Source organism: Rhinolophus sinicus, linkage group LG17 (assembly GCF_036562045.2).
Source record: "Rhinolophus sinicus isolate RSC01 linkage group LG17, ASM3656204v1, whole genome shotgun sequence".
NCBI lineage: Eukaryota > Metazoa > Chordata > Mammalia > Chiroptera > Rhinolophidae > Rhinolophus > Rhinolophus sinicus.
Window position 1 is genome coordinate 13,404,074 of NC_133766.1, and position 22,513 is coordinate 13,426,586.

General features: G+C 37.7%; 1 protein-coding gene and 1 non-coding gene across 2 annotated transcripts in view; one reads left to right on the forward strand and one right to left on the reverse strand.

The window, feature by feature from the left end:
- The window catches only part of NIBAN1 (niban apoptosis regulator 1), a 169,868-nt gene that overhangs the window by 135,411 nt on the left and 11,944 nt on the right, over nucleotides 1-22,513 (reverse strand). The gene's annotated exons all lie outside the window — the stretch shown is intronic.
- LOC141569413 (U6 spliceosomal RNA) lies at nucleotides 21,055-21,157 on the forward strand. Its single transcript, XR_012493023.1, has one exon. It is a non-coding gene; the product is annotated as a U6 spliceosomal RNA (small nuclear RNA).

Here is a 22,513-nt window from a genome sequence, read left to right on the forward strand (position 1 = left end):
TCGCACCCTCCCATCTTTTGTAACACCCTCTTCCCCTCTTTTCTTTGTATAATTTCTAAAGAATGCCTAACCTTATCAACAGTATCTTTTATAAGCTGTTGTACAAAGTAGTCAACTACTGAAAGTCATTTTATGACTTTTATTTTTAATGAAGCGCCTTCATTTAACTAGCAAGGTTGTTATAATAAGTTAGTATGTTCTGTCTTTCTCAGGGGTATAAGTTTTAGGAGCTCCATTCCTCATCCTGATACTAACTTGCCTCATGATTTGGGGAAATAAATTAAATTTTCTAAGTCTTATATTCCTTATCTTCAAAATGGGTATCTGTGAAAATTAAAGGAGATTATATATGTAATACACCAAATACATATTACTATGCTTAGCACATGCTTAGCATTCTCTGAATGAAGCTGGCATGACAGTAAGTAATAAATGGAAAATGTGTTTTACTAACATATCAATGTTTGTTCTTTTTATTCTTATGCTTTCTACAGTACCTATGTTTTGTGACCAGCAAATCACACTTTCCAGAAAGCAAGGCAGTAGGACCCATTTTGAAAGGGAAAAAAATGTACCTATTATATTTTAATTGTGTATTTGAAAGACATAAAAAGCTGTTTCCATAATACAAACTATAGAAAACTAAGCTGGATAAAATCTTTTCTAGGGAGCGTATGTCAAAGATGGAATCCAACTTCTCCTCCAATGATTCTGGAAGGGAAGTTTCAGAAGCTCCAGGGGTATGTGAATTTTTATTTGAAAAAGATAGATTATTTTTTTCCAATTGAGCAACATTGCTTTTGCTCAATGTGCTTTTCAAATATGAATCATCACAATTTTATACGGATATTTAGCATTCTATAAGACCTTAGACAAGTATTTTAACAAAAGCCAATAAAGGCTTAGAACTCAGAATGATAACTCTAGAACCAAAGGGGCATTTAGATCTGTAGACACCAACCTTCAAGTCTGACAAAGACCAGATCAACACAGTTGCTCTTCAGAAAGTTATAACCATGTTATCGCCATAGATAAACAAATTCTACGGGATCTTCTGAAGGCAATGCTCTGTCTTGTATTGGGCACGTTAATTTAGTGCTAGTGCACAAAGGGAAGAGTGCCACCTGCTGGACCAGCAATGATACTCCATGTGGGGGCAGGCCTTACTAATACATCACAATGAGGGAAATGACACAACCTCTAGTCCAAATCAAATTCATATGCCTGCACTTAAATTAGTGTAACAGTCATTTAGCATTCCTCAGCTATTTGTTACAAGCTTCGTTTGACAAGTGAATTACTCTCCCAGAACAGACTTTTCCTGTTGAATTTATGTTGGGGGCTAATTCCATTATTTTATAACACAAGCTTATACTTACTGCATACAACACACATTTGGACATTAATTATAATCTACTTTATAAAGTCTTTTTTTGTTATTTCCTCTTGAAGTCATAGTTCACTCTTTATAGGGCAAGTCACCAACACATTAATTCTCCTGATCAGAGCGGTGAAAAATAATATGCCAGGACTCTGACTTCTGTTATGCTTGAAAGAGGAGATGGGAGGAAATATTGGCAAGAAACCCCAGGAAATGCAGATGAGTGGGACCGATCCATTGAATTGGGGAGGGATATTATATCACTGACGTTGTTTAGAATTTCTGTACATTATGATAGAAAAATTAGTCAAGCTGGCTTAGTTTTATCATTGCTTTTCTGTTCTTTACAGACAGTGCACCCCTTATTGCCAGAACCAAGGGTAGACCACTCTCATAGCATCCTCTCAATACACCTCAAAATATTTGTACTCACAAATGGTGTGGGTAGTAAGGCAGAGATGTCCAGATTTATATGCCTTGTGTATGAAAGGAATTTACCCTCTTTTACATTGATTTATTGTACCTGCTTAAAATTTCTTCATCTTCTACCTTAAATCCATTTTCTTATTTTGACATCATACCAATTATCAGTTCATTTAGGTTACAAATGATAAAACTATCATATTAAATATCTTAGGGTGGATTCATTTAATCAGATGACAGCCTTCTAAAATTTAGCTAACCCAGTTCACTGCAGGAACAACAGTTTTGAAGGAGAACAGTGTAATCTAGGAGCATGAGGTCCTTTTAACACGTTTGGCTAGTCGATTTCGAAACTGGGCCAATCAGAATCTTGCCCAAGATTTCTCTGTTGTAGCAATTGAGAAAAACTGCAGGGTTGTAAGCTGGTAGGAAATTAATGCTGAGCTGCTTAGTGGACTTTTGTCCAGCAGAAAGAGAGCCCCTGATTGAAAGAAAATAATTCTCTGATAACATTGTATTAGTTGAGTCCCGGCTTGCCCAGTTATGGGAAACAATAAATCCTCCCGATCTTTGTTAAGTATATTTGAATTGGTTTTCTGTTTTCCTTCCCAACCAAAAGAATTTTGACCAATATAAAGTTTTAAATGTAGGATTTATCTGCAAGACTGAAACATTCTATAGCTAGACTATATCCCTTTATGTAGCTGATTAAAGCAAATATAAGTAGACATTGCTTTTTATGAGAGATTTGCAGCACATGGCAACAGTTGGCAGTTGGCACAATATATAACAATTCACTTTTATTGTCTTAGTCATTTTTCATTCTCTGTAGTCAGTTTTGAAAGTGATTTACTTTCGTTCTAGACATTTGATTAATTATTAGCTTTACATAGACACTAATTGCAATTCACATTTAAAATCAGCTGGCTCAAATTTTGGCCAGGGAATTAGCCATCTTTCTGCACATATGACTTGAATCTATATACACAGAGTCTCTTACTGCTCTCATTTTATTCATTTTTAAAAATTAGATTCATAAAATTCAAATTTTTAGCTCAGGTCATGCTGCAATGAAATTAGGAAGCATGGCAGAGTTTGGATTAGAACTAAATCAGATTGGCAGAAATTCTGCAGCCTTAATGGCTAAGTTTTACATGGTGCGATTAACATCATAGCCACATAAATCATATCATTTAATCCTACAATTCTTGGACATTAATCACCATAAGAGCAATGACTCTAACTTAGTGAAAATAATCGAAGTAATATTGAGAAAGCTGTCGTAGAAGTGAAGTATCAGTAGAACAGTGACTGGAGAAGAAGGATAGCATCAGCCTCCTGGGTTTTCTGTTTGTTTATTTGTTTGTTTGTTGATGGCTATGACTTGGCCTCTATCATCTAGAACAGTACTGGGCTATGGTCAGCACTCAAGGAAGGCTTGTTGAATGAATGCATGTTCTACAATAGATACAAATCTTTGGTGCAGCATGATTTTTCCTGTAATTGTTATAGGTTATAACACGTACTCATTGTGTAGTCTGAGCCAAAAGGAATTTCAGGTGTCCTCTTTTTTTTCCCCAAGCTTCCTCATCGTAATATGGAAGAAACTGAGGGCTGAAGGGGTACAGTGACTGCTCAAAATAGAGATGAGGTAATAAAACAGTTAACCTACATTTACAGAGTACCCACTGCTGGATGAATGGCTGGCACTGTTCCAGATAATGGGGGTACAGCAGAGCATACGACAGCCCAAATCTCTGCCTTCAAAAGAGCTTATATTCCAGTAGGGAGAGATGATTAACATGTCATTGAATAAATAGGTAATTTTAGGTCCTGATCAATGGTGCTATGAAAATACAAGTATAGAATATTGTGGTGGAGAATGGTGGAGGGTGTGAGAGACACAACCGAATTAGCAGATTACTTAGCACAGGACTCTCTATGCTCTAAGAACTCTCATGCGAGCTGAGCCCGGAGTCACGAGGACATATCCATGCAAATGTATGGAGGAAGAGTATTCCAGTGTAAGTGCCAAGGTCCTAAGATGGGAACAAGCTTGATGGAAAGAAAAACAGCCACAGTGCTTCCACTGGAATGAAGAGGGGAGAAAATGGATAGAGATGAGGTCACATAGGCAGACACCACACACTGCAGAGCCCTATGTACCAGGAAAAGGAATTGGGAGTTATCAAAGAGAGTGATGAGACACCATTTAAAGTGTTTTGAGGAGAGATGCCATATAACCCAACTTTCATTTTAGAAAAAACTCAGACTGCTGTGTGGAGAATAGGGTGAGAAAGAGGTTGTGAGACTGATTGGAAGACTGTCCTAGTAATCCAGGCTGGTTGGTGGTCACTTGGACGAGGGTGTAACACTGGAGAGGGGAGCAGTAACTGGACTCAAGACATATTTTGAAGGTTCCTATAGGACTTCCTAGTAAATGCATGTGGGCATTTGGGCAAATGAAGATGCCTAGTGATGGGGAAGACGTTGGGAGGACAGGAGCAATGATTAGTTCTGCTTTGAACATGTGAAGTTGGACACTCAAGTGGAAATGCCAAAGGGTAGTTGGACAAATAAATCTAGACCTCAGGATAGAGGTCAGGAGAAGAGGTGTGGATTTGGAAGTCACCGGTAAATTGATGCTACGTAAAGCCATGGCACTAGGAGAGCGTGCAGGTAGAAAAGAGGAGAACTGAGGCCAGAGCCTGGAGCACTGCAAGAGGTCTGCTGCTGGAATAGGCGCCAGACAGGCCGAGGAAGAGCTACCAGGCACGTCAGAGGAAACTCGGAAGGGTCTGATGTCATGGATGCCTACACGGGCCACCTTAAAAAGAACGGTTTACCAATGTGGGGATGAGAGAATGGGGGAATCAAAGCCTGCCTGAAGTTTAAGGAGGTGAGAATGGGAGGTGAGGACTAAAAGTAGCAAGTTAAACATGGCTTTCAGAAGTGTTCCGCTGGTGTGAGGAAGAAAAATGGAAGAGTTGTTGGAGGGAGATGGAGGGCCAAGAGAGACATGTTAGACTGCTCGTGGAAACGATCCAGGAGAGGCAAAGAATTGGATGATAAAGGAAAGCAAGGGAATAATGAAGCTACATAGCCATGTGGAAGGATTGGCCTTTGACCTTGGACAAAGCAGGAAGGCTTCTTCCATTGTTAACCCAAGGAAAAGACAGGCCAGGTTCAGATGCAAGTGGGCTGCGGGATCTGGGGAGGCACTGAGGCAGCTCATGGCCATTCCATCAAAGTTGTTCCCAATTTTCCCGAATCCTACTCCAGGTCATGACCTCATGGCCTCCATTAGGACGATAGAGTTGTATTTGTTGTATTGGACACAATAGCTGGAACTTTTGACAGAATTGGTTCCTGCTTTGATTAATTTGCAGTGTGAAAATATCTGCAAACTTGATCATGTAAGTCTAGTGGTACAAAAATATCATTACCTAGTTAAGTGGGATTCTTATAGCACTAAGCTTATCCGGAATACAACGTAAAAGACACATAGCCCTCAGTTCTCAGTCTGAATAAAGGAATAAAGTCAACCCATGGAAAACACTGAGAGAACATGGGTCCTTGAGGTCACGTTTAAACCACTGAATTAACCAATTTTGAATCCTACCCCAGATTTCTTGTTATATGAGTGAATAAATATACTGATTATTTAAGCTCTTTTTTGTTGGTTATTGTCACTTATAGCTGAAAGCATTTTAACTAACATAGTATTTTATTGAGACAACTGGTAGCCATCTGGAAAAAAAATAAAGCTCAAATTTTATGCAAAAATAGATTCCACATAGATCAAAATATAATTTTTAAAGTACTAGACAAAACGATGGGAGAATTCTTCTATCTTGGATTAGTGAAAGCTTTTGCAAGTATGACACATAACCTAGAGGACCTAGGTAGATGAAGTAATTGTTGAATAAACCATGATACTTGTTACATTGTTTATATGGGGGAAAAAAGAGGATACACAACATATACACACTATACATACCTTCTATAAGAGTATAGCTCTATGTCCATTGGGTTCTTATTTATTTTACTATAAAATTTCTTAGATTTCTGATTTGTTTTAAAGATGTCGATTTTGTTATCCATATAATGCAACATAAAAAATACCCTAGAGGCCATATAAGGAAAGATGGATAAATCCCTATAAGTATTAAAACTTCTTCATTAAAAAAAATATTACAAGTCAAAAAAACAAATAAAAAGTTGGAAAATTTTGCAATCGGGACCAGAGATGAAAGGCTAGTTTCCCTAACAAATAAAGTTTCTTTAAGTCTATTAAAAAGTACTACCACCAAAACAGAAAATTATAAAGGATATTAGTAGGGGCCAGCCCGGTGGCTCAGGCGGTTGGAGTTCCATCCTCCTAACGCCGAAGGTTGCTGGTTTGATTCCCACATGGGCCAGTGGGCTCTCAACCATAAGGTTGCCGGTTGGATTCCTCGAGTCCTGCAAGTGATGGTGGGCTGTGTCCTCTGCAACTAACAACGGCAACTGGACCTGGAGCTGAGCTGTGCCGTCCACAACTAAGACTGAAAGGACAACAACTTGACTTGGAAAAAATCCTGGACGTACACACTGTTCCCCAATAAAGTCCTGTTCCCCTTCCCCAGTAAAATGTTTAAAAAAAAAAAAGGTTATTAATAGGGTGTGTTGGTAAACAAATGGCCTATAAATATGGGAAAAGACGCTCAATTTACAAATAAAAAGAGAACTTCACATTAAGCTATAATGTGGTACTATTTCTTTTCTTTTTCTTTTTTTTTTAAAGATTTTATTGGGGAAGGGGAACAGGACTTTATTGGGGAACAGTGTGTACTTCCAGGACTTTTTCCAAGTCAAGTTGTTGTCCTTTCAATCTTAGTTGTGGAGGGTGCCGTTCAGCTTCAAGTTGTTGTCCTTTCAGTCTTAGTTGTGGAGGGCGCAGCTCAGCTCCAGGTCCAGTTGCCCTTGCTAGTTGCAGGGGGCACAGCCCACCATCCCTTGCGGGAGTCGAGGAATCGAACTGGCAACCTTGTGGTTGAGAGGACGCACTCCAACCAACTGAGCCATCTGGAAGGCAGCTCAGCTCAAGGTGCCGTGTTCAATCTTAATTGCAGGGGGCAGAGCCCACCATCCCTTGCGGGACTCCAGGAGTGGAACTGGCAACCTTGTGGTTGAGAACCCACTGGCCCATGTGGGAATCAAACCGGCAGCCTTCAGAGTTAGGAGCATGGAGTTCTAACCGCCTGAGCCACCAGGCCAGCCCTGTGGTACTATTTCTTGAATTTCATCTGTTGGGGCAAGTGTGGGAAATGGTCCCTTCATACTTTGCTGGCAAGGTTGTAAATTGATACATTGAAGAGTAATCTGCAGTATCCATCAACATTACAAAGGTACACACTCCTTGAGGTAGCAATTCCACTTCAGGAATGTATCCTATAGAATTACGTGTGCACTTGTAAAATGACATTTGTACAAGGTTATTCTTTGAAGTATCATTTGTAAAAAGAAAAGATTTGTTTTACTATTCTCAAAATGATTACAGTTGCTATGCCCTACTCTTGCCTGAGACACAAGAGGGCCTTGTTGGTAATATATGATGAGGACCCTTCCAAACATAAACATAACTCCTGTGGTCTTTCTGTTGGATAGGACTTATTGGCAGGTTTCTTAGGATACGAAGGCAAGTACTTTTTTAGAATCATAGGCTCACGGTTTGGCCTTGGCACGCTCAATTAGAGATAACAATGTGAAATCTAACCAGAACCACTGACAGAATAGCCCGCTGAGCCACTAGAGCCATCCAGACTCAGCAAAAATCCTTCGATTCCCTAGTCTAGTAGTCCTCGACAAAAGAATTGCCTTACATTATTTGCTTGCAGCCCAAAGAGGAAAGCAAATAGATAGTCTGTGCTTTATCAGAGAGGCAAAACCATCAACAGACAGGGGAGAGATTTCACTAAATTAAGGACACTTACTAGTGGCAATTAACAAGTACATTGCTTCACACATCAAAAAGTACTTAAATAGCTATTTGTTTTGCTGCATAAGTACATTAAAAATCAGCTATTCGACAGATTAAAAGGCTGTTAAATATATGAAAGACTTTAGCACTAAACCATGTCTGCTCAAAACACAAAATTCACTGCATCTATCTAATGCTATTTCTCATTTTCAAATAAATGTCAGCCTTGAATCCATCCATTTTCTCAAAATTGTCCAAGAGTTATTTTTTATTTTAGTGCCCTTGAACCTTTTGTCTCCATTTTCTGTTTTTCATGTTCTGGGGCTCAGCTTGAATTACTGTTTGCTGACAATAGTGAACTACAGATTGTTTATTTCACATCTCACAATAACCTCAGGGAGAATGACAACTTGTTATAACTGAACAAATTAAATTGCTATAAAGTCAAATTATGATGAGTCCAGAAGGCTGGATAATTACAGATCAGGGTCACTAGTGCTATCTACCAAGAAGATGCTGAATAATGAAACAGATAACACTTATTAGTCACCTACCATGTGTAGTCATTTCAGATCAATATTCTCTTTAAGCCTTACAACCCGGCTGCAGGTAAGTATATAGGCATCCCTATTTTGTCATTTAGGAGGTTAAGCAACTGCCTTTTGGTCCCAAATTAAACAGATAAGAAGTGACAGAACTTGATATAAACTCATTTTTTTTTCTGACTCAAAAGCGTATGCTATTAATACACTGAGATTTTTGTCATGCATTACTGCTTTTCACTTGAATATACACATTTGCATTCTGGGTGTTTTTTATCAGAAATTAGGAATTAAGGCAGCTTCCTTCTTCATACTGTGGCTCAGTCAGCTGAACAGATACAATTAAAGTAACATTAGACTACCAAAAACATGCCACTTCTTTAAGTAATTTTAAAACTTCCTAGAAACATTTAGATGATTTTTCAAATAGCAACCGTATTTGTGTTTTAGTTAATGTCTTATACAAATTTTCCAGACACTATTTATTGAATCCTGGCAGGTTTAAATTTTTCCCCAAACATAAAGATACAAAGTAATTTTAAAAACTCATTTCTTAACAATGATTATTAAGAAAAATGTTACATTTCATCGTCCCTCCTTCTTTTTCCTAAATCCCATCCATGCTTTCAGTAGTGCTCCTGTCTCTTTCTTCTGCCCATGTACACATAAACACATACCCAGGACCACAAACACAGGATTCTTGATTACTTCGGTGTCTACAAAGAATTTAAAGGGTAGTGTTTTATCTCTCTCTCTCCTTTATAGAAGCAATTTCAGATATGGGTTAGTCAAAAGCCTCCTGGCCTACAGTCTTTGGCTGAGGAATCCTGCTGACCTGAATTAAATAAATTTCAGTGACTTAACATGACATTTTTAATGTGAATTTGTTTTTATGATTCAAGAGGGGCTATGCTAAGTTTGCAATGAATTACGATTAATGCAGCATCAGTTATTGTATTTAAGACTAACACCAGGTCTTATATTTAGATCTTGGATCCATTTTGAGTTAATTTTTGTGTATGGTGACAAAAAGCAGTCTAGTTTCATTCTTTTGCGTGTGTCTTTCCAATTTTCCCAGCACCATTAGTGAAGAGGCTGACTTTTCTCCATTGTATGTTTTTGGCTGCTTTCTTGAAAATTAGTTGCCTAGATACATGTGGGTTTATTAATGGGCTCTCAATTTTGTTCCATTGGTCTGTGTGTCTATTTTTCTACCAATACCCTGATGTTTTGATTATTGCACTAATATAATTTGAAATCAGGGAGTGTGATACCCTGAATTTGTTTTCCTTCCTTCCTTCCTTCCTTCCTTCCTTCCTTCCTTCCTCCCTCCCTTCCTCCCTCCCTCCCTCCCTCCCTCCCTCCCTTCCTTCCTTTCTTTTTTCTTTCTTTTTTTTTTTTTCAGTATTACTTTGGCTATTCGACATCTTTTACGGTTCTGTACAAATCTGATTATTTTTTGTTCTATTTTTTTAAATGCCATTGGGATTTTGATGGGGATGACATTAAATGTGTATATTGCTTAAATATGAAACCTGAAGCAATAAAATCCACAGAAGAAAACAGGTACTAAACTTATGGACCTTGGTCTTAGAGAGGATTTTATGTATTTGACCTCAAAAGCAAGGGAAGTAAAAGCAAAAATAAATGAATGGAACTATATCAAACTAAACAGCTTTTGCAGAGCAAAAGAAACCATCAACAAACCAAAAAGGCGACCAACAGAATGAGAGAAGATATTTGCAAACAACACCTCTAATAAGGGGTTAATATCCAAAATATATAAAGAACTCATACAATTCAAACAAAAAAAAACCCCAAACAATCCAATCAAAAAATGGGCAGAGGACCTGAGCAGACACTTCTCCCAAGAAGACATATAAATGACCAACAGATACATGAAAAGATGCTCAACTTCACTAGCTATTAGGGAAATGAAAATCAAAACTACAACGAGATACCAGCTCACTCCGGTTAGAATGGCTATTATCAACAAGACAAGAAATAACAAGTGTTGGAGAGGTTGTAGAGAAAAAGGAGACCTCATACACTACTGGTGGGAATGAATGTAAATTGGTACAGCCACTATGAAAACAACATGGAGGTTCCTCAAAATATTAAGAATAGAGTGACCATATGAGCCAGCAATCCCTCTTCTGGGTATCTATCCAAAAATTTGAAAACATTTATTCATAAAGATGTAGGTATCCCTGTGTTCACTGCAGCATCATTCACAGTGGCCAAGACCTGGAAACAACCAAAGTGTTCATAGATATACAATGGAATACTACTCAGCCATCAAAAAAGATGAAATACTGCCATTTGTGACAACATGGATAGATCTTGAGAATATCATGCTAAGCAAAATCAGTCTGATGGAAAAAGTCAAGAACCATATGATTTCACTTATATGTAGGATATAAAACTGAGAGCAACAAATGAACAAACAAAAAATAGACACAGACAACATTATGGTGCTTTCCAGAGGTAAAGATGGGTGGGGGAGAGGTAGAAAAGAGTGAAGGAGGTCAAATACATGGTGACAGAAGATTTGACTTTGGGTGGTGAACACATAATGCAGTATACAGATGATGTATTATAGAATTATACACTTAAAACCTATATAATGTTATTAATAATGTTGCCCCAATAAATGTAATCAAATTTAAAAAAAAAGACTAATGCCAAATTAGGACCACTGAGGGCTGCTGGAAGGCTATAAATCTAGACAATTGTTGGGGACTCTGAGCTTTTGACGTGGACAGAAAAATTTTAGAGTACAGAAGGTATCAGGGAAACAGTCACTATTATACACTATAGGTGAACATATTGTTAATATATCTTTTCAGTTTGAAAATTTGATTGTGATATCAAAAACATTAAAATGATTAAACTCTTTGATGCTTTTGTACACAAGATTTATGTGCAAGGATGTTTACCATAGATTATTGATATTAAAAAAACTTGAAACAACTTAAATATTCAACAGTAGGGGATCTGTTTATTAATAGGTGGCATATCAACATGATGGCATACAATAGGCAGTATAATATACTAGAGGATAGGTTTTCAAATCAGGCAAACTACGGTTTCATCCCAATTCAATCAGATACTTGCTGTCTGACTTTAATATCTACTAGGGTCAGATTTTTCATCTGTAAAATAGTGATAATTGTATCTACCTCACATAGATACTATAATAATTAAGTGAAATTGTGTATGTTTCTAAACACTGACACATTAACTCTTGAGAAATATTATTTTATTCCATTATAAATTATGTTTTAAGCATTATTCAGAATATGGGAAAATGCTTACACTATATTAAGATTGAAACTATATATTGATAACAACTGCAATTGCAGCATAATCCAAATAGTCCTCTAACATATTAGTATGAATATATTAATGACCAATTTTTCTTTCTCATTAGCCCCTAGCTGGGTCGCTGCAAGACCTCTGTTCTGTCTCCCCAGTCTTCCCCAGGCATTTCTGGGAAGCCCCAGGCTCTGTCTCATGTGCATTCCATTCCCACAGCATCCAACCTACTCCTGGTGCCACCGTGTCTGGTTGAAATTTCTTTAACAACCAGTCCTGTTGTTAAATGTGATCTGAAATTTTCTGTACTTCTTGGCTCTGGCTCCTGAACCTAAACTGAAATATTCTTTAACTGTCCATAGAGAATGAAGGCTGCCTGACTTCTGACTTTCCTAGTAGTTCTTCTCTCCTTTCATTAAATTTTTTGTGTGTCATTTTTGCTTCAGAATCAACATCTTATTATATACTACCCAATTTTAAACTTTCTTTCATAGGTATAGTTTTGCCAAGTGTTTTATCACTTGTTCACTGATAGTGACGTAATCTCTTTAATTAGATCATAAATTCCTTAGGCGAAGAATCCAGATTGTTTTCTTTAGCATCCCCCTATAGCGCCCAGTGTAATTCTACCATAGACAAAAAGAATGAACTCAGGAAATTCTTATTAATGCAGCCTCAAAGATGCAATAAGGAATAAATCATGTAATAGGCAACTCTGACTCAGCAAGAGATGATTTTACGCTACTAGGGTGGACCCTTACGTGTTGACTTCTCCCCATCACTCCTCACGCTACCACTATCCAGCCCGACCTAAAATAAGGGAAAGGCAGCAAACTTCTGTTCTGGGTTCCTCTGACCTGGAAAACTCCTCCTCCACGTGAGCTGCTGAGACCGCTGAACCTGAAACCTACTTCCTTTAGGAACAAGGCAGGTGGAGGCACCGGGGTGCAGCATTCAACATGTACTGCCCTGTATCCTTGGTCAGTTTCCTGTGTATCCCTTTTTTCTGTTTCTTTGCTGATTTCAGGTGAAAATGGAAATAATCTCCACCAACTCATCATTCACGCCAGGACTTCAACCTGGGTCAGCCTTTGTGGTCTGACCTAGCTCATCAGATACAATTATATACAATATCTCATCTAATCCTCCCAAAACAAGGGTGCTGTAGCAAACACAGTTAGTGCTCACCAATCACCCCATGACCTCCTCTACATTTCCCAGCATCCCTTGCAGATAGGTTGGGGCCATGTGACTAGCTCTGGCCAATGGACTGAGTAGAAATAAGGTATGTGTCTTTGGGGCTGAGGAAATTAAAAGCTGGTATGCCTTCTCCATCTCTATTCCTCTTCTGCTATAATGACGTTGGATTGGAAGCTATTAGTCACAAGAGAGAGGACAGTTGTCAGACCCACATTGGAATCTATGGAAGCAAAAAATATAATTTAATTGTGTTAAACCACGGAGATTTCACAATTTGTTACTGCAGCATAGCCTAGCCTGTCCTGACTAGTATAGATGATATTGAGAATATTTAATAACTAGTACAGAATGGACACGGACTTACCAGAATGAGTGAAATGACCAATCAGAACAGACATTGAATATAAACAACTGATATGGTCATATGAGTCCATATCAGTTGAACAGCCCAAAAACAACTCTACAAGTTTATCCTGATTTTATCACTGATGAATTTGAAATTCAAAGACTGACAAATAGCCTGCCTAAAATCAATTACTTGTAAGAGATATTCAGTCCAGCTTTGTTTGATACACAGCCCACTCTCTTTCTATCTCAACACTCTGTTTCCTATTTGTTTAATGATGCCTAGATTACTTCAAAAGTGATCAAAATTAGGCTGCAATAGAACTATCCAAATAGCTTAATTTGTTTATCTAAACCATAGTATAGTGTGTCCCAGTAGTGGATGCTAATTACTGTTGAGCATTCTTTAATGCGAACCCATTCTTGTCTCCATATAGAATGTCAGCATTATATCTTGTCTTTTAAATTTTCCTCTTGTCATTATTCATAATTAACCCTGACACTGTATTTAAGTTGATGCATCCAACTTTATGATATAACATATATGAAAAAGGCAAGAGGAAATTAAATGAAATGCTTGGCTTTGGACATAGTTCTTTGGCTCCTGCTGCGCATTCTTCATTTAAATTCATAAGTCTCTTTTCTCCATGACAGGATAATCATCTCCACAGCAACTATTTTATCACAAAGGACGATGCCTGTGAGTGCGAACTGATCAGCAGGAGCTGAGCAACACTTAAGCAACAGAGATTCTATTTTCATACAAATATATCTAATTATAATAAGCTAAGGAAGAAATATATCATTCCTCCCTTACCATCTACCCCCACTACAAGCGGAGCTATTGCTACATAGTTTCTCACAAAAATAAGGTACCTTCAAGCACTGAAGTCTTTAATAAGAGCGTATTCTTACGTAGAGATAATATCACCTGTTACCGCAAGGCAAACGTGTGTGGACTGGAAAGCAGGCAAAAGTTAAGTTAAAATCACACAGATTACTGCAGGGTTTAAGAGTAGAAATCAAAGCAGAATCTGTGTTTTACAGCTTGTTAATAACCTTCAAACAAATAACAAAACAAAACCTCTTTACACGTGAAAGGAAAAGTATAGGAGTGGTTAGTTGGCCAACGGATAATAAGTATTACCACAGCTTCCCGTTCCAAAGGACATTTGCAATGGGAGTGGTATGGTCAGGATCTCATCACAGCAAAGATAACATGCCTTAATGCATTCAGTTTGAAATGGGTTTGAACATTTGAGAACATTCTCAAGGTAATATTTTCACTGTCAGGCAGAGTTCTCTGGTGAAGCTGCAACCATAGTACATAATGGGGGTGGAGTTGAAGAGAACAATAGATGATTACCATACACTGCTTACTACCCACTGATTTCACATTGGTTTCTTCTAATTTAAAGTCAAATCATATTTATAATTAGAATGCCCAATCGTACAGGTGACATGTGTTGTTTGAAGAATACCAATGTTGCCTCTCCCAGTAGGTGATGAGCATCTCCAGATGTCTTATATGGCTCTGCTCTTTCCTATAATGCTCAAGACGGCCCATGATAAAGAGGTACTACTGTACTTTAATACTGACATGACAAGCTCCTCAGATCCATAATACAGCAGGAAAAAGAATCATTGACATTGACACTGGCTCTCTGCCCTTTTAGACCCTGAGTTCAAATGAGTTGGGTGGTAGGGTGACCACCTTTCTGAATTCTCTCATCACTGGAGCCCTACCAAATAGGCTAACCCTTTAGTCTCCCAATACATTAAATCCTTTATCATCAACATCCCAAAGAGGCTCCCTCCTAGCACCGTAACTCTCTAGTCCCTGTACTCTTGTGACCACATCTGATCTCTCTAGATCATCTCTTTTGTCACTTTCTGTGTGCTGGTTCCCAGGCTGATAATTGTTGCTGGAGGAAGTCGTGGAACTTTGTTGACGTGCTTTTCTCTAGATTCACACTTTTCACCTCAGCAGACCCCACACTGCTGCCCAGGAATCCTTTTAGTCACCGCTAACTGGTTTCTTAACACTATCTACAATGAGGTTAATATTTAAAAATCTTAACTAGTATAGCAGAGGCACCAGCCTTGAACTGATACAGCAAGATCTGAGAGAGGCTTCCAGCTGCACCCTGTATTTACCCTTTAATTGATGACTGAAGGTCCTGGGAGAGAAACTGAGGTTGCCTGAGCAGCAGATATGTACCAACTGATACAAGAGTATGTCAATATCTGAAACAACTGGTACAGTTGTATGGTTTGAACCAACTATGACTTTTCCAAAAACCCTTTTTCTTGCCCCCATTCAACATCAACCTTTGTATTTATTCATTTATCAAATATTTATTGAGTACCAGGCATCATTTTAAATAAAAAAAAGAAACAAAAGAGACAAAAATCCCTACCCTTGTGGTCTTGCATTCTAGTGGGAGACAACAGGTATTAATAACAAATACAGTAAGTAAATCACGTAGTATATTTGAAGGTGCTAAGAGCTATGGAATAAAAGAAAAAGGAGAGGGTGAGGGAATTCAGGACTGTAGGAAGCAAGTGAAGATTGTATATATGATGTGAGGGTTGGGCTCATTGTGCGGGTGACTTCAAGATGAGGGATGAGCCATGTGAAGGGGAAAAGCATTGAGGACAGAGGAAACGGACCACACAAAGGCTTATCTTCTAGGAACTCCTCATTATCCAAAGGTTATTTAACCTCCAACTGTCTTCTCTATAAAGATCAAAGTTACTGGTACATGAGCTCTTTGGTCCTTCTTCCTTTCCACTTCTAAACCATCTTTACACTTTCTCTTTTCCTTCACATCTTAGGTAAATGAGTGTTCCTCCTTCCAAGGGCTTCTGTTTTCTCATATTCTTCCCCAGGAGAGTCCTTACCCTTCTTTCCATCATCTACAATCTCCTTCCCTTTTGTATCTTCAGATAAATTAAAAACACCATGTCACTTAACCTAAATGTTTCTTCTCATTATAGGCTATTTCTTTTATATCAGATGTCTTCAATTTCCTCACTACAGATATTGTCTTTACTCTCTGATTTATGCCTTTTGCCCCCTTCAAACAATTTAAATTGATCCCATGACTTCCAAAATCAAACTGCAACTTTACCCTGTCCACAGCTCTGTCAATTGACAATTATCACTTTCCAGGGAAGATTGGTTTGGAAAGGATTATCCATCTTCAATTACTTATATTAAAATCAGTTTTCAATTTGTTAAAGTTGTAAATCTTAAAAGTCTGGGTTTTTAAAAAAAATTATTGTGGTAAAATATAATAATAAAAACATAAAAGTTACCATTTTAACCATTTTTAAATGTACAAAGTCATTAAGTACATTCATGATGTTGTGCAACCATGGCCACTATGCACTTCCAGAACTTTCTCATCATCTCGAACAGTATCTCTGTACCCATTAAGCAATAACTTCTGTCCCTCAGACCCCGTAACCTCCATTCTACTTCCTGATTCTATGAATTTGACTATTCTAGGTACCTCATGTAAGTATTTGCCCTTTGTGTTTGGCTTATGTCTCTTAGCATAATAGTTTCAAGGTTCCTCCATGTTCTATCACATATCACAATTTCATTCCTTTTTATGGCTGAGGAATATTCCAGCAGATGTATGTACCACATTTTGTTTATCCATCTGTTGATGGATATTTGGGTTGTTTCCACCTTTTGGCTATTGTGAATTATGTTTCTTTGAACATTGTTGTACAGTATCTGAATCCCTGCTTTCAATTCTTTGGAGGGTATTATGCCTACGAGTGGAATTGCTGATCACGTGGTAATTCTATGTTCAATTTTTTGAGGAACCACCAAACTGTTTTCCATAGGAGTTGTACCATTTTACATTTCTACCAGTAATGCATAAGGGTTCCAATTTCTCCACATTCCCACTAACACCTGATATTTCTCATTTTTTGAGAAATGCCATCCTAATGGGTTGAAGTGGTATCTCATGGTGTTTTTAATTTGCATTTCCCTGTAACTAGTGCTGTTGAGTGTCTTTTCATGTGCTTGTTGGCTATGTGTGCATCTTCTTTGGAGAAATGTCTATTCGAGTCCTTTCTACTCCTAAAACATCTTTACAGTTTTTAATTGTTTTTTTGGTTGTTTGTTTTTTGTTGGAGTTGTAGGAGTTCTTTTATAGTCTAAATATTAATCCCTTATCAGTATGTTGCAGGTATTTTCTCCAATTCTGTATATTGTTTTTTCACTCTCTTGATAATGTCCTTTGATACAAAAAAGTTTAAAATTTTTGATGTTCATTTTATCGATTTTTTCTTTTGTTGCCTGTGCTTTTAGTGTCATATCCAAGAAATCATTGTCAAATCCAATGTTATGATTTCCCCTATGTTTTCTAAGAGTAAAACCTCATTCTTACGTTCTACTTATTCTACTTATAAGTCTAATAATTTAAAATATAAAAGATCACTTTTACTTGTTATTAAGTTATAGTCAATTAATTCTAAGATGAAAAAGATTAAATTCCCCTAAAATATTTTAAACTATGTTTTTAAATTTTACATAATCTTCACGTGCTTCAAATATCTGACAGAATAGACTTTGAAACCTAAAAAGCATAATTTAAATGCTTAAATAACCAACAGACACATGCAGATTGTCGCAATGATTGCAAAACATATCCTGAAACTAATAACAAAAATAAGGAATTCTATATATTTGAGCAATATCATCATTTTCTGCACATTCCCAGGGTTGCAGAATCACTTATCCAACTAAAAGGCAGCAGATTTTACTTTTACTCGGCTTAAAATTTGGGGCTATGAGATTCTGAACCTGGGGGCAATTCCTGAGCCCTTTTTTAGAGTAATGGGCATTCTCCTGCCTACCAATTGTCTTGCAGCCTAATAAGTAGATAGAAAACACAGATCTGAGCTCAGAAAGGAAATTAGAAATACGTAGAGATACAGACTGGAAAGTCCTTGTCAAAACATAGTTGAAGTTGCTAAAGATCCCAGTAGAGAGAGGATATGCCCTCAGACCCTTTTTCTTTTAAACAACCTTTAAAGAAACTTTTCTTTAAAGCAACTTTTTTTTTTTACAACTGTAATTGCCTATTGTGACTTTATAAGAATCTCTTTTCTCCCTGATTGGATTCTGTATTATTTTCTTGTGTTTCTTTTGGCTGCCTCCCTTTTATTGGCAAACTCCTTGAATTTAGAAAGCTTTAACCAGTATTGGCTGTCCTCTTTTTTGGAAACAGTTTCCTTTGCTTTATGAGGCTAGTCTCCTGGATTTTCTTTCGTCTGTCTTCACTGCCCTTTTCGTTCCCTGATCCTTTAACTCTTTCTTCCTCCCAGCACTGCATAAAGGTGACCAGTCCTCAAGGTTCAGAGACAGAGATTTCTAGTTCTCTCTCCATTCTCTCTCCATTGGAATCTTCGGCAAGAAACTTCATCTTGAACTCTCAGCTTTTGACCAGGACTTTCCAATCTGTATCTCTATTTCCAATTTCCTTTTTGAGCTCAGATCTGTGTTTTCTCTCTACTGCTAGAAATTTGCACTTAGATTTCTTGCCTTTAATTCACATTCAGCTGATCTAAAATAAATATGTTTATCCTTTCCACAAACTAACACCCCCTCTAACCTTCCCTTACTGGTACTAGCATTCTCCCAGGCCCTAGACTAGAAAAGTGGTGGCCTTAAAAAAGGAGAGAATTTGGGATTTTTAGGGGCAAGAGGAGTAGTGGGGATGAGGAAACAAAATTAACATATCTAGAATAGACTCTTCAGAGGGACTAAAACAAAATATCGGTGCTTATGGGTTGCATTCCCAATGTGTCCTGCTAAATTTGGTTGCTATGGATCAGAGTTGCTTCAAACAAAATTAGAGCTCTGTAACTGCATTTGTTGGGGAGGGGAGGAAGGAGCTTCCTGCTGGGCTAAAGCTTTTCCCACTAATTAATAAAACAGAGCTTGAGTTTTTCTTTTTAGAAGCATCCAAGCTAATCCACTGACTTCAGGGTCACAGCTCCCTGAACTGTAACTCTGAGGGTTCTGTTGTACTCAAGCACCCTGGAGCTTTCTTTGATTCCTTTCTCTCCATCACTTCTTATATTCAGTCTGACACCAACTCAGATTTTCTTTCTCTAATATGTCTTCCAAGTGTGTATTGTTTTCCACTCCTTCAATCACCATGAGGTCCAGTTTCTTATTACCTCATTCCTGAAATATTTTTGGCTACTATCTGCTGATCTTTTTGCCAGTGATCTTTCTCCCTCCAATGATCAAGTCTTGTGGTCCAAAGGACCATAAAGTGAGCTAGTCCAGAGTCCACCTAACTCTTGTATCACTTCTCCAGTGCCTCTTACTGCTCCTCTAAGCTGGGGTAATTAATCTATCTCAAGCACAGGATGAAGTTGGGTACCATATTACTCCTTTTCTTCAAAACCTCCCATGGATTCTCCAGAGTAAAATTTGAACCCCTGACCTCACATTTAAGTAACGCTCATTAATATAACAGTGATCACTTCTTCAGCCTCATATCTCCTCAAAGCCTCTCCACCACGCACAGTAGACCACGTAACAGTTTCTCAAATACACTATGCTTACCTGCCCACTTGGTTCTCTCTACCCTAGGATGTTCCATCCTCTGCTTACAAAATCCTCCTGATTCTTCAAGATCTCAGACTCAAATGCTCCTTATTTGAAATTGCTTCCCATAGCATTTCATTTATATTATGCAGGAGAAATGCTATTTATATAACATTTCATTTATATTATGCAGGAGAATAGCTTTACTAATAGCTATGCATATGTTTATCTCCTTCAGAAAACTGTGAGCTCCTTGAGGATATATAGTATGTGGTACTTTTGTTTTCCTGAGAAACTGAATTCCTTATTCTCCCGACTTGATGCTTTTCAGACATTTTGGTTGGTCTTACAGGTGGCAATGTGTTTTTATCTAATTATTAATGAAGCATTCAGTCTCTAGTGCTGCACGAACAGCGTGGGAGCTGCAAAACTGAACTCTTGGCACAGATGATACATTGGGATCGATGACTGTGGTGATGACAATACAACTGCTTTCCTGGCACAGAGCTGCAGTGGGGCAAACTGTAAGTTCTAGTGCCTGATGGTGGCAACACTTCTCTTATTAGATCTCCCTGTGAGACATGGTTTTGGGCATTCTTTCTAAGAGGTTAGCTTTGAGCCTGATGTTCTAACCTTCCCAACGGCCTGCGAACTACCTCATACCCTTTAATAAAACTCCTTTCCTACTCAGGCAGTTTCTGTTGCTTACCACCAAGAACCCTGACTGATAGATTTTCCTTAATTCCCCATAGACCAACTCAGCCAGGATCATAATATTTAACAAGACTTTGCTGAAGGCTCAGGGATAATACAATGAAAAGACAACACTAAAAGTAACCTGTCACAAGCTACTAGCTAATTGTTGCTCTCAGGGTCTAAGAGACCCTAGGGAAAATTCACAGGTCTCTGTACTGAGTTTCTGATATGGCTACATGTGCAGAAGCTAGCTTTACCCCTACCAGGGCCAATTATCCTAAGGCACACAATACTTTTAGGGACCCATGAAAATATTTTAATTTTTTAAAATAGAATTTTTAACATATAATTATCATAAATATATGTAAATGATAATGAAATGTAACAATGAATCCAGTCTGGATTATACAGCACAGTCATAAAATAAACTATGTGTATGTATGTGTATATAGAAGAATAATGAAATAAAAAATAGATGGACACATACACAATCAACTGAATATTTACAAAGGCACTAAGTAAATTCAATGGGATAGGGAAGTCTCTTAAACAAATGGCGTTGGAATGACTGGAAAATGTACAGAAAAAAACAAAACCTTGAGTGCTTGCTTCAGCAGCACATAGTCTAAAATTGGGATGACACAGAGAAGATTAGCATGGTCTTTGCACATGTGTTCTCACCATACAAAGAATAGCAACTATGTGAGGCAATACATATGTTAATTAGCTTGATTGTGTTAACATGTTTATTGTGTATACGTATATCAAATTCTTTAATTAGAACAATCTAATTAAATAATGGGCAAAAACCTGAAGAGACACCTTACCCAAGAAGATATACAGATGGCAAATAAGCATATGAAAAGATGATGGATATCATATGTCATTAAGCAATTACAAATTAAAACAATAATGAGATATCATTACTCACATAGTAGAATGGAAAAATCCAAAACACACACAACAAATGCTGGTGAGGACCTGGAGCTACAGGAACTCTCATTCGTCACTGGTGGGCATGCAAAATGCTACAGTCACTTTGGAAGACAGTTTGGCAGTTTCTTACAAAACTAAACATATTCTACCATATGATCCAGCATTTGTGCTCCTTGATATTTACCCAAATGAGCTGAAAAGTTATAGCTACACAAAAACCTGCACGTGGATGTTTACAGCACCTTTGTTCATAACTGCCAAAACTTGGCAGCAACCAAGACGTCCTTTAGTAGGTGAATGGATAAACTCTGGTCCATCCAGACAATGGAATATTACTCAGCATTAAAAAGAAGTGAGCAATCAAGCCATGAAAAGACACGGAGGAACCTTAAATGCATATGACTAAGTAAAAGAAGCCAATCTGAAAAGGCTACATATTATGATTCCAACTATATGACGTTCTGGAAAAGGAAACGCTACAGAGACAGTAGCTCACTGGTTGTTAGGGGTTAGGGGAGGGATGAATAGGCAAAGCACAAAGGAATTTTAGGGCATTGAACTGCTCTGCATGACACTGTAAAGGTGGATCCATGTCATTTTACGTTTGTCCAACCCACTGAGTGTATAACACCTAGAGTGAACCCTAGCGTCGACTGTGGATTTTGGGTGATGATGGTGTGCCAGTTGGAAATGCTGCGTTCATTGATTGTAGCAAATGTACTACTCCGGTGCAGGATGTTGATCGTGGGGCAGGCTGTGCGTACGTAGAGGTGGTGGGTATATTCTCCATCTCTTCTGATCAATTTTTTTGTTAACCTAAAACTGCTCTTTAAAAAAAAGTCTATTTAAAAATGCAAATCATAAACTGAGAGAAAATATTCTTAATACCTATATCTTACAAATAACTTACATCATAATACATAAAGGACTCTTACAAATCAAAAATAAAAGGGTGAAAAACCAATTAAAAAATAAACAAAAGACTTGAACAGACATTTCACGCAAGTAGACGTACAAGTAGCCAATGAGCACATGAAAAGATACTCAACATCATTAGTCATCAGGGAAATATTAATTAAAACCACATTGAAATTCCATTTCACACCCACTAAAATGGCTAAAAC